Source organism: Contarinia nasturtii, unplaced genomic scaffold (genome assembly GCF_009176525.2).
Source record: "Contarinia nasturtii isolate CC-2019 unplaced genomic scaffold, AAFC_CNas_1.1 Cnas_scaffold_4311, whole genome shotgun sequence".
NCBI classification, from domain to species: Eukaryota; Metazoa; Arthropoda; class Insecta; order Diptera; family Cecidomyiidae; genus Contarinia; species Contarinia nasturtii.
The window spans coordinates 980,113-987,214 of record NW_022201606.1 but is presented as its reverse complement, the minus strand read 5'-3'; positions in this window follow the sequence as shown (position 1 = coordinate 987,214).

Genomic DNA, 7,102 nt, shown 5'->3' with positions numbered 1-7,102 from the left:
AACAAGGAACACTAAGAAAGAAAGTTGATGGAAAACCATCGTCTTCTCGGTATGAACATTTATACTATACACATGGATATTCATCAATTCTAATATGTAAACTATAAATTCATTATGGCGATATATTACTATTTAATGAATGTTTCCATTTTTTTTTAAATTAATAATCTATTCAAATGTGTATATTATTACACGCAAAACGAAAAATTGCGAGAAAAAAAAATGTGTAATGTACATTTAACGGTTAAGTGACAAATGCTATATAGAATAGGAAAAGACAGATGAATGTAAGAGACAACGGTTGTGTATGAAGGTTGAATTAAAACTATGAACACAAGCTAAAATAGATATCCCGAAGAGAACAAAATCACCTTCAATACCACATGATAGAAAAATACATCGCGTCACATGAAATCAAACAGAGAAAAAAAAACGCAAACATTCGTTGTCGTGTATATAATGTGCAAGAAATATGGATGAAATGCTAAAATATATTTCAACAACAACAAAACTGTATTATATTACTTCTATACGATACTATTACTATTAATTATTCTATTATCTTGAAAATTACCTTATGTGAAATATGAAGAAATCAAATAAACACAAATGCATAATAAATCAAACATTTAATTATTATAAACAAAAAAAGAAGCAAATGGATTGAACGACTTACACACACTTTCATACACACACACACTCACTCATACGGGATAATTTATGCTATATATTGAACGGAAAAATAAAACAAACATCAGAATAAAAATTGGCCTGACATTTGGGGCGCCGTTGTGAGTGAAACATATTTCCACTCTTTTCACAGTTCCAAAACTGTAAACCAATTTTCTGACAACTGTTTACTTATCGATCACGAACAGAGCGAACGCAAAAAAGAGACCATTTAAGCCAAAATTGGTTGGCATTCGATGTTCTCATTTGGTTGCTACTACTGCTGCTGCTGTCGCTGGTACTGTTTTTGTTGCAAAGCTTCTCGTCTGTATCTTTTTCTTTTTCTAGAAAATCTGGAGCGAAATCGAACAATTGCACGCTTGCAATTTCAAACATCTGTCTCTGGCTCGAGTGCGCTTTGGGGCTCGTGTTCCATTTGCTCTAAACGCGTGCACCTCGCTTCTTTCTTCAATGTACTTGCAGCACCTGACTACTGTCGTGTGTACACGACTCAGCCATGTTCTATACACTACCATGGTGAAATCCGAATGGATGCGATACTTTTCACATATGTACATTTCTGTTGAAGTCAATGCGATCCAAAACAAAGACAGCGAAATAAAAGAAAAATACATACACACACAATAAATGGCAAACGCATTAAAACGCTATTTTATTTGTTAATCCACATTTTTCTTGTTTCAATGCTTTGTACGCGCTCACTTTGTGCTTTTGTAAACGTCACTTTTCCTTCACAGTTCGGATTACATACCAGTAGTAATGCAAAACTTTTATGAATTACACATTCGCACACATCAGCATACATTCACATTCTTTGTGCACACATACAAGGCAAAAGGTAGACAGAGTAAGAAAGAGGGAGAGAGAGAGATAAAGACGATCGACACGTGAACCTAATTGAATGTGCCACTACTAATCGACTAAAATAATAATAAAATATATAAACAACCAAGCTAACGGTATGAGCATACGTCTAACGAAGACGTCAAAAGAAGAAAAAAAATGATTGTGGTAACGCGAAAAATGCACACAACAAGAAGAAAAAAAAAACTTTCTATTTTTTTAAGGTTTTGGTATAACTAATTTTCGTTTCCATGTGCATTCATTCACAACGAACTTCGAGTCATTGCTCATTTAACTTTTATTCTTTGGGTGTTTTCTCGTTCATTTGATGGATTTGCGTTGTTAAGAAATCACGCCAAAGCACATACATGACATACAATAGAGATAAAGTTGCAACGATGATTTACATGGCGATAGTTTGGTGCATTGACATCCGGACCTGTGCTCATCTCTCGTATAGCCAATGTTTGTATTGTGCCGTTGTGTACGCTCACCCATCGTATGCCATTTTCCATTAGCCTCATTCAAAAGGTAACGTCAACCATGTTCTACAGCTTCACAATGGCATCTTTTCATTTTAATCAAGGAAAACCACAGACATTTTAAATCAAGGAAAAACATTTCGATTTCACACATTCTCAACGCTCAATGCAATTGTACATTGTGTATGCCAAAGATTTTTTTCGTACGTGAATATACTTCGGATGAAAACTTTTAAAAACTTGTTATACCATCTCATGATTGCGTGAACACTCAGTGAACCAAAAAAAAAAAAGCACGAAGCTCGTCTTTGATTGCGATGAAAAAAAGTATTGTTGATTTGTTTGAGTTTGATCTTGGCTGAGAAATCAATATATGTACACAATTGCATAAAGTTCCCATTTTCGGATTTTGCACTTCTTTCATAGTCAATAGCAAATTATGCTGCGAAAGTGATTATATTATAAATTATACCGAAGAAAGCCTAAAAAAGGTGAATTTTGAATTTATTTTTATTCAATGAAATGGACCGGAAAGACATATTGTTTGTGCATATAAGGCGGAGGCCGTACACAATTTTCTGCACAAAATTATCCAATTTGAAAACAATTGCATATAGACATAGTTATATTTACAACGACCTGAGCGCAAATAAAACGGATTAGTGTGTAATTGGTCCGAAACTATGAAAACACACTTTCACTCACTTCGTAGCTCGTGTACATCGATCGCACTCGCACGCTTCCAACGGCTTTGTGTGCGCCGTTCACAGTTGAGCGATGCTCTCTTCTCTCCGAATGTTCACTTCGAAGCGAAACAAACCATAAGTAAATTAGCTTCTCGAATGATTGAACTTGGTTTTGTACACTCCAGAGAAAAAAAAATATATTGTTCAAATGAAAGCGAATGAAAGATTAGAATTACGAGCGCTAAACTGAACAACAAATATCGAAATGGAAATTCAACTTGAAAATCAATTAACCATCATTTTATTCGTGAATAAAATAGCAACAGTTGAAAAGAATGGTATGAGAGCGAGAGAGCGAGAAAGAGATAGACAGAGAGAATAAACGACCAAAACACATGTAAAAAAATCCAACCACCTTCGCTACAGCAAACACATATCGACACATACAATGTACATAGCGAAACTGAAACCATGATACAATCTAATATCGAACGTTCGTATCAAGCGAAAGACAAAGCATTGAACGAAATTAATTTGGCGGATTTCTCGTACACAGCTCGACACACGAAGCGAATGAAAATAAATCAATTCACTTTGAAACAAAGACAATAGCTGAGAGCGGCGGCGGTGACGGTGACGGTGACGATAAGGAAGAAAGTTATTGAGATTATCATTACATAATATGGTTTTACTATAAAAGAGTGGAAACCGTGTATTCAACATGAAAACTTGAATTGATGGAAAGAAAGGGAAAATAATCGATAAAATGGAACGATCAATCAAATATTTATTAACTTTCATTAGTACGATTTTATAGAATTTCCATCGGTTCAAGATGCACACACACACGATATTCTGCTTTGCATTTTGTAATAATAATGGACAATGATCCGTCAGTGAACCAAGTGAATAGAGCAACAACACAAAACGCCAATAGTTCAGCTACTTATAGTAATTAGTTTTGTAAAAAAAAACCATACCAAGTAATTATACACCTCGATAGTTGGATAAATAATCGATTAGCATATGATTTACATGAATTGCACTGAAAGAAAAAACAAAAAATATATATATTTCCAACACGTGCGAAATGATTACAATTAATTGATCCAAAGTTTTTTGTTTTTAAAATGGTTTCAATAGGAGTATTTTGTTCGGTACATATAGTTGTTACAATATCTTTTTGTTTTGGATATGGTTTTAATACATTTTAGTGATTTTATTTAAAATTCTCTGTGAAAAAAATAATAATACAGTCAAATGAAATTATGACGAGAAACGAATTCACCTCTGTGACTTAAAATATTAAAAGTAGCCCATATGCACATTGAAAAATGACATGACGAAAAACCGAGCAAACAGAAACCAAATAACCACTCGATAACTAGGTAACCGGTTTATTATTATATCGAGACGATCACTGCATATTATCCAATAGATTTTTAGTGTTAATACGTACACGAACGCATATTAAAGTAGCTCAATGCGAATGCATTGCATCGACAAAGGTCCGTCCGTCTGTCCGTTCAATTCGATTCGATTGTTCGGTCAGTCGATCGGCCAAATGATCTGTGTGTTTATGTGTATCCATCTGAAAATATCGGAAACAAAAACAAAATTCATGCATATAGCATTTGATTCACACATTCACTGTGAAACATAATAACAAACAAAAAAAGATTAGTTATGTAATAGAAGTGCGCAATTTTCAAAACTGCTTTTGGTGTTAGCATTTTCCATTGATCCAAGAAACCCATAAACAATAAACATATAGACAATTAAGTAGTAACAATCATTTTTCTTTGTTGTTATTTATATTTTGGTTTCGGGTGTCAAACAAATATGCTATTGATAGAATAGATACCGAAAAAATTCACAAAGAAAAATCGATATATTTTTGAAATGAAAATTATTGAGTAAAGCTCACCTGTACAATCACCTGTAGGATTGATTCTAAACTAGATTAGATTGCTTTTGTGCGCACCATTCACGACATAAATGCAGATATTTCATTAGAGACAAGTATTTCATTTGCTAATAAGCTTTACGCTATACGCACCAACAACAAAAAATATATGAATGAATGCCGTAGTAAGGTAGTGAGCGCGCGCGGCACACATCAATAAATTCCATTTGACATTGTCACCCGGTAACGCCAACATTTAGTCAAACAACGTCCCGACCAAATAAACTAATAATTATTGCGCTTTGAAACCACTTACATAAATTATCGTTCGCCCGGAATACATTAAAGACAAAACATACATATGCAGCAACATTGGCAGCAGCATCGCAAATGAATTTGCATAAAATCAAGATAATCTCAATTATTTGTCGCATTAATACCTTAAGTGCTTGTGCAGTCATCATATTAGTTAGATCGAAGTGATTTGTCCTTTCGCATTTGTAAAGCTTGTTCGCATCAATGAAATTTAATTGTCTATGTTTATGAATAAAAAGCAGGTCTTCTCTAAATAGAATTTAAGCGATGAATTCGAACCGAAAGCAATGTAAATGGTGCAAGCTTGAATAAAAATTTATTGTATAAAACAAACAAAATACTTGTATTGAACATTTCGTTGCAAATCGAATGTCATCTGAAACTAAAGTATATAATTTACATTTAATTAAATTTGTCTTACCTATTAAATGAATAGTATACAATTTAGTGAACGATCTATGATGAAGAATAAAAAAAAACTAAACAACAACAAATGATTAAAATGTAGAAATTAAAATGCCCGCCTCCTCAATAAATGTCTAAATAATCTTATTCTAATAACACACACATATATATATTTTTCTTCAATTTTTAACGTATCTTATGTAGATGTCAGTGTGTGATGATTGACACAATTTTTTAATATGCTTAAGAATGACGCGAATGTTCACCCGAATTGATTGTGTGGCGCTCAACGTCTCATTCATAAGCATGTTAAAACACGCAATCGATTAGAATAAAATGTAATCCAAAGTCGTATTTATAGATTATCTCTAAAGTAATTCGCAGCGATAGCTAAACAAACACGTAAGCAAAACCATATGCAAATACCACCCATTCGAACATAAATAAAAAAAAAGTGCAAAAAAACGGGAAATGGGAAACCTTTCAAATGGTCAACAACGATTTTTCATTCGTATCAATTTCAAAATGTGTGCCATTTCATTGGACAGTCGAACGTGCATATACTTACACACATGCCTATATGCAGCTCGGCTCGACTTGACGAACACCACGGTGTATGCCTGTGCGCTGTGCATGAGTCAATATTCCGGTCAATAAGTGAGCTATATGAAATGAGTACCAAATGCGAAGTATCCCAATTGTAATATATTATACGCGGCCAACATAAATGCATACACACACACACACTACTTAATGTAAACACATCGCCACAGACACCGACACACTAAAAGACCCAAACACCACATCCATACTACTGGATGATTTTGCACAATTGTGCGTTATATAAAATTTACAAATGTACACATTATTGTAATTTATTCAAGGCGAACAAACGAAAGCCAAAAAAACTGAGAAAAAATGTGACAAAGAAATTTTAAGAAAATAAAAATTGCACTTACATACTATACAAACAAAATTTAACAAAATATATATATAATGAAACTCTCTCACACACACAAACAGCAAACCAAAATACCAACAAAAACCATTAACACTTTAGTGATATTGTACGTAAAACTCCATGAGTAGAAAATAAGAAAAAATAAAATTACAAAAAATAATATCAGACAATTCGCTTGTTTCATTCAATTATCAAGACAATTTTCGGCGTTTTTTTGGAGATAATTTGACACAGTATGGTATGTATCAATAATAATGTTTATCACAATAAGAATGTTGAATGTTTATTTTTATTTATGGAACCCGCTGTTAGATGTGATAATAATTTTGCGGTTTGCCTTACTTAGATCTACTCTCTGTTCTGCTTTTGATAACAATAAGGCCAATCTCATTATTATGTCTATTCTTTGCAAATTTTCATAATTTTTGAACTATTTTTAGATCATATCTTACCATCCGCTGTTATTTACCCTTCACATTCCACACACACACACGTGTTTTATTCACAGTTTGATGATATCATATACAATCAACAAAAAATGTATGAGTATAGCCACTTCGTATGGCAAAAAATTAAGACGGATCAATAATAAATGTCAAACATTAAAAAAGGTGTTTTTGATCAATTTTATTCTATACGTACAATTTATTTAGGGATTTGTTCGCTAATATTTTTTAAGTTTGATATCTGATATTAAATCCCTGTTTAATAGTTTATAGATCTGGAGACTTCATATGAGCTTATCTTGTAGTTTTATTGCAGTAAAAAATTATTGCTATGTATAAGGGCATGTCTATGTTCTTCAACTAATAAT